General features: G+C 38.7%; 1 pseudogene across 1 annotated transcript; it reads right to left on the minus strand.

The window, feature by feature from the left end:
* Window positions 1–744: 744 nt before the first annotated feature.
* LOC308349636 (hsc70-interacting protein-like) lies at window positions 745–1,863 on the minus strand (annotated as a pseudogene). The gene has a single exon. The product of its transcript is annotated as a hsc70-interacting protein-like (transcript).
* Between the last annotated feature and the right edge of the window lie 6,951 nt (window positions 1,864–8,814).

The following is an 8,814-nucleotide window of genomic DNA, read 5'->3' on the forward strand; positions in this document are numbered from 1 at the left end:
AATATATCTGTGATGTCCATCTGGTCCAGTGTGTCATTTATGGCCTTTATTTCCTTGTTGATCTTTTGCTTGGATGATCTGTCCATTTCAGTGAGGGCGGGTGTTAAAGTCCCCTACTATTATTGTATTATTGTCAATGTGTTTCTTTGATTTTGTTATTAATTGGTTTATATAGTTGGCTTCTCCCATGTTGGGGCATAGATACTTAAAATTGTTAGTTCTTCTTGCTGTACAGACCCTTTGAGTATGGTATAGTGGTCCTTCCTCACCTCTTATGATAGTCTTTGGCTTAAAATCTAATTGATCTGATATAAGGATTGCCACACCAGCTTTCTTTGAATGTCCATTGGCATGGTAAATTGTTTTTCACCCCCTTACTTTAAATCTGGAGGTCTTTGGCTCTAAAATGAGTTTCAACAGCATATTGATTGTTGTTGTTTTTTTTTAAAGAAAAATTTGGGGACTAACATACCCTTTTAATGTTTTTAAATATTTTTAAGGTTTAAAAAGTGTTTAAAGTTTGTAATTCCTAGTAGGAAAACATTATGTGAATGAATATCGTAATGGCAAACCATTGTAGAATGTTTCAGTTGCATAGGGAGCAGAGGGGTAGGGATTTTCTTCACAGCACCCCAGCTTTCTTCATGAGAAGGTCAGAGGTACACTGGTTTGTATTATCATGACATCCATTATGCGATCGAAGTTGCTTTTCCTTCAGCAAGGTCTTTATTTGTCAGAAGGGCGTTATGCTTGACCTCCAAATTTGGCTGATAATTTACTGATGAGATACATAACCTTTGGGTTGCTTTGATATTTTGACATATTCGCTGGGTTCTGGGCCACATCCTGGAAGGCCACCATAACTTCTGGATCCTGCATGGCTGCAAGAACTTCTGGATCACTAAGAATTTCATTGATCCCAGGCATTCCTGCCATTCCAGGCACCACCACCCCCATCCCCGCCATTCCAGGCATTCCTCCAGGAAAATAACCGGGCATTCGCCCCAGGAAAGCCACCTGGGAAAGAGCCACACTGAGCTCCTGATTGTTGTCTGAGTTCTTTCTCCCTCTGGGCTCTCTCATGTTCTTTCCAAGCCTTCTTAACCCTTTCTATTCTTTCTTTGATCTCTCGCTCTTCACATTTTCACTCATACTTTCTCCGATGTTCAGTAATTCTCTGGGCCCTCGGTTGAACTTCTTTCAGCATTGCACTAGCATCTTCATCATAATCCAGTTTACAAGCATGGGCAAGATCATGTGCTGTTTCTTCCCAATGGCCCAGAAGTCTATGTGCTTTCCCACGCCACTTATAAGGCTGAGCTGAACCAGGATTTATTTCAATAGCTCTGTCACAGTCTCGAATGGCAGCATTTGGCTTCTGGAATTTGATGAAGACACTGGCTTTCTTGGCATACAGAATGGCCAACTGAGGATTTAGTTTGATGGCATCTGTGAATAAGTCAATGGCTTTCTGTAGTTCACCATCATTTAGGGCATCAATGGCAGCCACTTTTTTATCATTTGCCTGATTCATCATTTCCTTGGTTATCTCTCATTTTCATCTCCTATTTTTTGAGGGGCATCAGTTTCTGGTTCAATCACACCTTCATTGTCAATTTCTAGATCACTTTCCTCACTTGATGGTTCATCTGTCTTTATGTTTTCCTCTGCCTTCTTACTATCTGGTTTCTCTTCCTTGATACTGTCTTCTGATGTAGTTTTATTAGTGGCAGGTGGTATTTTACCCCCCATGCTTTCCACCCACTCCTGCAGGAAACGCATTTCCTTGGTGTGCAGAATGCTTGGATCCTGCTTACACATTTTCATGAAGGCCTGAAGCTCGCTCACTTTGCAGGGGTCCATGGTCCAGAGGCAGTGGCAGGCAGCAGGTGTGGGTGAGGTTGTGACCCAATTTCAGGTGCGGGTATTAGCTCAGCATCTGGTTTTTTATTTTTTATCCATTCTGATACCCTGTGTCTTTTGATTGGGGCATTTAGCCCATTTACATTCAGGGTAACTATTGAGAGAGATGAATTTAGTGCCATTGTATTGCCTGTAAGGTGACTGTTACTGTATATTGTCTCTGTTCCTTTCTGGTCTACTACTTTTAGGCTCTCCCTTTGCTTAGAGGACCCCTTTCAATATCTACTATAGGGGTGGTTTGGTGTTTACAAATTCTTTTCTTTTTTGTTTGTCCTGGAAGCTTTTTATCTCTCCTTCTATTTTCAGAGATAGCCTAGCTGGATATAGTATTCTTGATTGCATGTTTTTCTCATTTAGTGCTCTGAATATATCATGCCAGTTCTTTCTGGCCTACCAGGTGTCTGTGGATAAGTCTGCTGCCAATCTAGTATTTTTATCATTGTATGTTACAGACTTCTTGTCCCAGGCTGCTTTCAGGATTTTCTCTTTGTCACTAAAACTTTAAGTTTTATAATTAGATGACAGGGTGTGTAGCTATTTTTATTGATTTTGAGGGGGATTCTCTGTGCCTCCTGGATTTTGATGCTTGTTCCCTTTGCCGTATTGGGGAAATTCTCTACAATAATTTGCTCCAATATTCCTTCTGCCCCCTCTCTCTTACTTCTTCTGGAATGCCAATTATTCTAATATTTTGTCTTATGGTATTGCTTATCTCTTGAATTCTTCCCTCATAATCCAGTAGTTGTTTGTCTCTCTTTTGCTCAACTTCTTTATTCACCATCATTTGGTCTTCTATATCACTAATTCTCTCTTCTGCCTCATTTATCCTAGCAGTAAGAGCCTCCATTCTTGATTGCACCTCATTAATACCATTTTTTATCTCAACTTGGTTAGATTTTAATTCTTTTATTTCTCTAGAAAGGGCTTTTATTTCTCCAGACAGAGTTTCTCTAATATCTTCCATGCCTTTTTTGAGCCCAGCTAGCACCTTGAGAATCGTCATTCTGAACTCTAGATCTGACATATTACCAATGTCCATATTGATTAGGTCCCTAGCCTTTTTTTTTTTTTTTTTTTTTTTTTTGGTGAGGTTTTCCCACCTTGTCATTTTATCCAGGTAAGAATATATGAACGAGGGGCGCCTGGGTGGCTCAGTGGGTTAAAGCCTCTGCCTTCGGCTCAGGTCATGATCCCAGGGTCCTGGGATCGAGCCCCGCATTGGGCTCTCTGCTCAGCAGGGAGCCTGCTTCCCTCTCTCTCTCTCTATGCCTACCTCTCTGCCTACTTGTGATCTCTGCCTGTCAAATTAAAAAAATAAATAAATAAAATCTTTAAAAAAATATATGAATGAGAGAACAAAATATTAAAAGGGTGACAAAATACAGCCTTTTTTTTTTGTGGTGAGTTTTTCCACCTTGTCATTTTATCCAGATAAGAATATATGAATGAGAGAACAAAATATTAAAAGGGTGACAAAGGGTGACAAAGGTAACAAAATATTAAAAGGGTGACAAAGACCCCAGAAAAATTTACGCTAACAAAATCAGAAGAGACTCCACACTGGAGGGAGAAGAAGGGGTGTAAAAATATATCTATCTATATGTAGATAGATAGATATATTTATACACACACACACACACACATATATATTTATATTTATATATTTATATATATTTTTATTAGACTGGTGAATAGAACAGAGCTACCCACTTGATTTTGGGTGTATTTTGGTCTCTTAGAAGAAACTACCTCTCAAAATTTTAAAGAAAGAAAAACATATATATTAAAAAGTAAGGTAAACATGATGAAGGAATGGAATATGACTGTAAAGATGAGAATTTTTAAAAAAATTCTAATAAAGGATTTGATAAGATAAGTTGGTTGGAAAAAGAAAGAAAAGGAAAAAAAAAAAAGAGTAGAGAATGTACTCAGGCTGGAGACTAGAACAAATCCCTGTGCTAGACTTAGGGTATATTTTGTTCTATTAGAAGAAATTGTATCCCAAAATTTTTTAGAAAAAAAAAAAAAAACCCCATGTGTATACAAAAAACAAGGCTAAATACAATGAAGGATAAAATATGACTATAATAATGAAGGTTTAAAAAGATTTATTTTTAGAAAGTATTGTTAAGATAAAGTAGTTAAAAAACGTTAAAAGAGGAAAACTTAAAAAAATTGAGTAAGAAAAAAAAATTTAAAAATTTAATTAAACTTTGCAAAACTAGAGGATCATGGGGAAAAAGCCATGAATTCCAAGCATTGCTTTCCCCTAGCTCTGGAGTTCCGCTTTTCTCCTTGACCCAGGAGCTTGGTTTTGACTGGATGTTCTTACTGCTCTTCTGGGTGAGGGGACTGTTGCCTGTAATTCTCAAATGTCTTTGCCCGAGGTGGAATTGTACCACCCTTGCCAGGGACCAGGCTAAGTAATCTGCTCAGGTTTGCTCTCGGAGCTTTTGTTCCCTGTATGCTTTCCGTAGAGCTTTGGAGGATGGGAATGAAAATGGTGGCCTCCCAATCTCCAGCCCAGAGGTGCCGAGAGTTTGGGGCCCCACTCCTCAGTGCGCCCTCAGGGAAAAGCACTCAATCACTCCCGTCTCCCTGACCTTCGGCTGCACGCCGAGTTCCCCCGGCCTGTGACCCAGCATCTCTGTCTCTGGCACACAGCCCTGCCTGGAGTCTCCAAACCCAGCAGATCACTGCCATTCTTCCAGGGAGGTCTCCCCAGATCTGCCACTTGTGGGGTCTCTGCTCAAAGAGACCTGGCTCAACTGTGCCAGGGATCATGGTTTAAGGTAACCCTGAGCTGAGAGCTCACTCCTCGGCTCCATCTCTGTGGCTGGCTTGCCCACTCTAATACCTGCGAGCTCTGCTACACTCAGACACCCCCGATCCTTCTTTACCCCGAGGGACCTGAGACCTTGCTCTACCTGCGAGGCTCTACCCCCCGCTTAGCCTCGGAGTGATGTCCTTCAGTGGAGCAGACTTCTAAAAGTTTTGACTTTATGTTCCACTGCTCCACTGCTTGCCGGGAGCTGATCCCTCCCCCTGCAGTCTATCTTCCTGTCACCTTGGATTCACTTTTCCGCATGTCCCACCTTTCAAAAAGTGGTCGATTTTCTGTTCCTAGAATTGCTGCTCTTCTTCTCTTCGAAATCCTGTTGAGTTTATAGGTGTTCAGAATGGTTTGATAACTATCTAGCTGAACTCCTGCGACCTGATGTAATTTCAGTCTGCCATCTTGCCTCCAATCCCCAAATTAGTAATTTTAAAAAGAATTTTTGATGAAGAAAAATACAGCTTTTACAAATCTCTCCACCTTGTCTCTCTGTGTTTCATCAAATATTTTGTCAACATTTAACTACTCTTATTCCCACTTGGATGGAAATGACATTTTCAATAATTCAGAATAATTAAGAATAATTAAGAGAGAGGGCATTTTAAGGAAATTTAGTAGCATTCTTTATATACATTTGTAAAGTATAATAATTTTAAAATACATTATTTATGAGAGGACAAAAGCTTGAATCAAGGCAAAAGTGTACAACAATGAGAGAATGTTTTAAAAAACTGGTATGACTGAGAATTATGAAAGATTCTGAAATGCTACACAAGGAATTTGACAACGAAGAAGATAATGGCAACTTAAAAAGTTATTATACACTCATATGATTCTTTAAAATGATGATGGATTTATTATTGTGAAGATAAAAATTTGCATAAATTGACATCCTTCAGGATAGAAAAATATCAATTACAATATCAGGATAAAATAGCTCTTATGAAAATCTCAAAAAAAGGAAATACTATATACTGATAAATAAGCAGTAAATCAGGAAGATATATCAACAATGAGTGTATTTGTATATTGTAGCTAACAATACAGTTTTTGCATATATAAGTGACAAGGAAAAGAGCTATAGGTTTTCTGCAAACTGGCAGATGATTAATTTATTTCAAATTGAAATAAGTTAGAGGTAGCTATATAGTGCTTTCTATGCTATTTTAAATCAAGACTTTATTAAGACAATAAAAAACAAAACAAAAATCTCACACACTTCTCTCTCCACAGAAGAATCTGATCTATTTTTTTGGTTTGTTTTGCTTTTTTTTAAGATAATTTATTTGAGGGGCGCCTAGGGCTCAAATGGTTAAGTATCTGCCTTCTGCTCAGGTCATGATCTCCAGGTCCTGGGATTGAGCACCATGTCATGCTCCCAGCTCAGGAGGGAGTCTTCTTCTCCCTCTCCCTCTGCCTCTCTCCCTGCTTGTGCTCTCTTAGTCTCTCTCTCAAAATGAATAAATGAATTCTTTTTTTAAATTTTAAAAATAAAAAATAAAGATTATTTGAGAGAGAGAACACACAAGTAGGAGGGGGGGCAGAGGGAGAGGGAGAAGGAGAGAGAATCTCAACCAGATTCTGTGTGAGCTTGGAGCCCAATGTGGGGCTTGAGTTCATGACGCTGAGATCATAACCTGAGCTGAAACCAAGAGTTGGACACTTAACCAGCTGGGCTACCCAGGTACCCCTGATCCATTTTTGACACAGAATTATTAAACTATACTTGGAAAGTTCTTTACTTGAAAGGGAAATTTTATGTGTGTGTGTGTGTATGTATGCATTTTATTTTTATATTGTTGAGGTATTTGCTTTTGTTTTGGACATTTGTTTTCTTTTATCAAAACTTATTTTTTTCAAGAAGTTTAAGATTCAAAGCAAAATTGAGAAGAAGATACAGAGAATTCTCATGCTCCCTGGTCCCACACATGCATAGCTTCTCCTATTATCAACGTCTCTCTTCCTTGTGGCACATTTGTTAGAACTGATGAACCAACATGATACATGATTATCATTCAAGGTCCATAGTTTATATTAGGGTACACCCTTGGTATTGTCTATTCTGTGGGTTTAGAAAAATGTGTAATGACTTGTATTGATCATTATGGTATAATAGAATATTTTCACTGTTTTAAAAATCCTCTGTGTTCTACCTGTTCACCTTTCTCCCCCCTCAACCCCTGAGAACCACTGATCTTCTTACTTTCTCCATGTCTTGCCTTTTACAGATTTTCGTATAGTTGGAATCGTATAGTATGCAGCCGTTTCATATTTTTTTCATCTAATAATATGAATTTAAATTTCCTCCATGTCCTTTCATGGTTTAATAGTTCATATCTTTTTAGTGCTGTATAATACTCAATTTTCCAGATGTACCACAGTTTATCCATTCACCTGCTGCAGGACATTTTGGTGGCTTCAGAGTTTGGCAGTTATGAATAAAGCCATTATAAGCATCTGTGATCAGGTCTTTGTGTGGACAGAATTTTCAGCTCCTTTGGGTAAATACCAAGGAATGCAACTGCTGGATTGTATGGTATAAGTATATTCAGTTTTATAAGAAACTGCCAAATTGTCTTCCAAAGTGGCGTACCACTTTGCAATGAATGAGTTTCTGTGCTCCATATCCTCTCCTGGATATAGTGTTGTCAGTGTTTCAGGATTTTGGTCATTCTAACAGTTGTGTACTAGTATCTTGTTGTTTTAATTTGCATTTCCCTGAGGACATATGATATAGAGCATCTTTTGATATGCTTATTTGCCATTTGTATATCTTCTTTGATGAGGGTTCTATTAAGATCTTTGGCCCAATTCTAATCAGGTTGTTTGTTCTCTTACTGTTGAGTATTAAGAGTTCTTTATGTATTTTGGATAACAGTCCTTTATTAGATGTGTCTTTTGTAAATATACTTTCCTAGTCTGTGGCTTATCTTCTCATTGTCTTGATATTGTTTTGCGAACCTAAATTTTTAATTTTAATGAGAGTCCAGTTTACCCATTATTTTTTTTGAATCATGACTTTGTTATTATATCTGAAAAGTCATTTTCATACCCAAAGTTATTTAGGTTTTCTCCCATGTTATCTTTAGGAGTTTTATAGTTTTGCATTTTATATTTAGAATAGTGATGCATTTTGAGTTAATTTTGGGGGAGGGTATAAAGTCTGTGTCTAGATGATGATTCTTCTTCTTCTTCTTCTTCTTCTTCTTCTTCTTCTTCTTCTTTTTTAACATGTGGATGTCCATTTGTTGAAAAGCACTGTTTGTTGAAAAGACTATCTTTGCTCCATTGTATTGCCTTTTCTCCTTTGTCAGTATTTATGTGGATGTCTTTTAGGGCTCTTTATTCTGCTCCATTGTTGTGATTTTTTTGTTCTTTTACCAAATACCACAGTGTCTTTTTTTTTTTTTAAGATTTTATTTATTTATTTGACAGACAGAGATTACAAGTAGGCAGAGAGAGAGGAGGAAGCAGGCTCCCTGCTTAGCAGAGAGCCCAATGTAGGGCCCGATCCCAGGACCCTGGGATCATGACCTGAGCCGAAGGCAGAGGCTTTAACCCACTGAGCCACCTGGGTGCCCCCCACAGTGTCTTGATTACTATAGCTTTATAGTAGGTCTTGAAGTCAGGTAGTGTCAGTCCTCCAACTTCATTCATCTTCAATATTGCGCTGTCTACTCTAGGTCTTTGCCTCTCTATGTGAAATTTAGAATCAGTTTGTCAATACCTTGAAAATAAGTTGTTGGGATTTTGATTAAGATTGCATTTCAGGGGCACCTGGGTGGCTCAGTGGGTTAAAGCCTCTGCCTTCAGCTCAGGTCATGGTCCCAGGGTCCTGGGATTGAGCCCTGCATCGGGCTCCCTGCTCAGTGGGAAGGCTGCTTCCCTTCCTCTCTCTCTGCCTGCCTCTCTGCCTACTTGTGATCTCTGTCTGTCAAATAAATAAATAAAAATTTAAAGAAAAAAAAGATTGCATTTCATCTGGGGGTGCCTGGGTGGCTCAGTGGGTAAAGCCTCTGCCTTTGGCTCAGGTCATGATCTCAGCGTCCTGGGAT

This window comes from Martes martes, assembly GCF_963455335.1.
Source record: "Martes martes genome assembly, chromosome: 9".
Lineage (NCBI taxonomy): Eukaryota > Metazoa > Chordata > Mammalia > Carnivora > Mustelidae > Martes > Martes martes.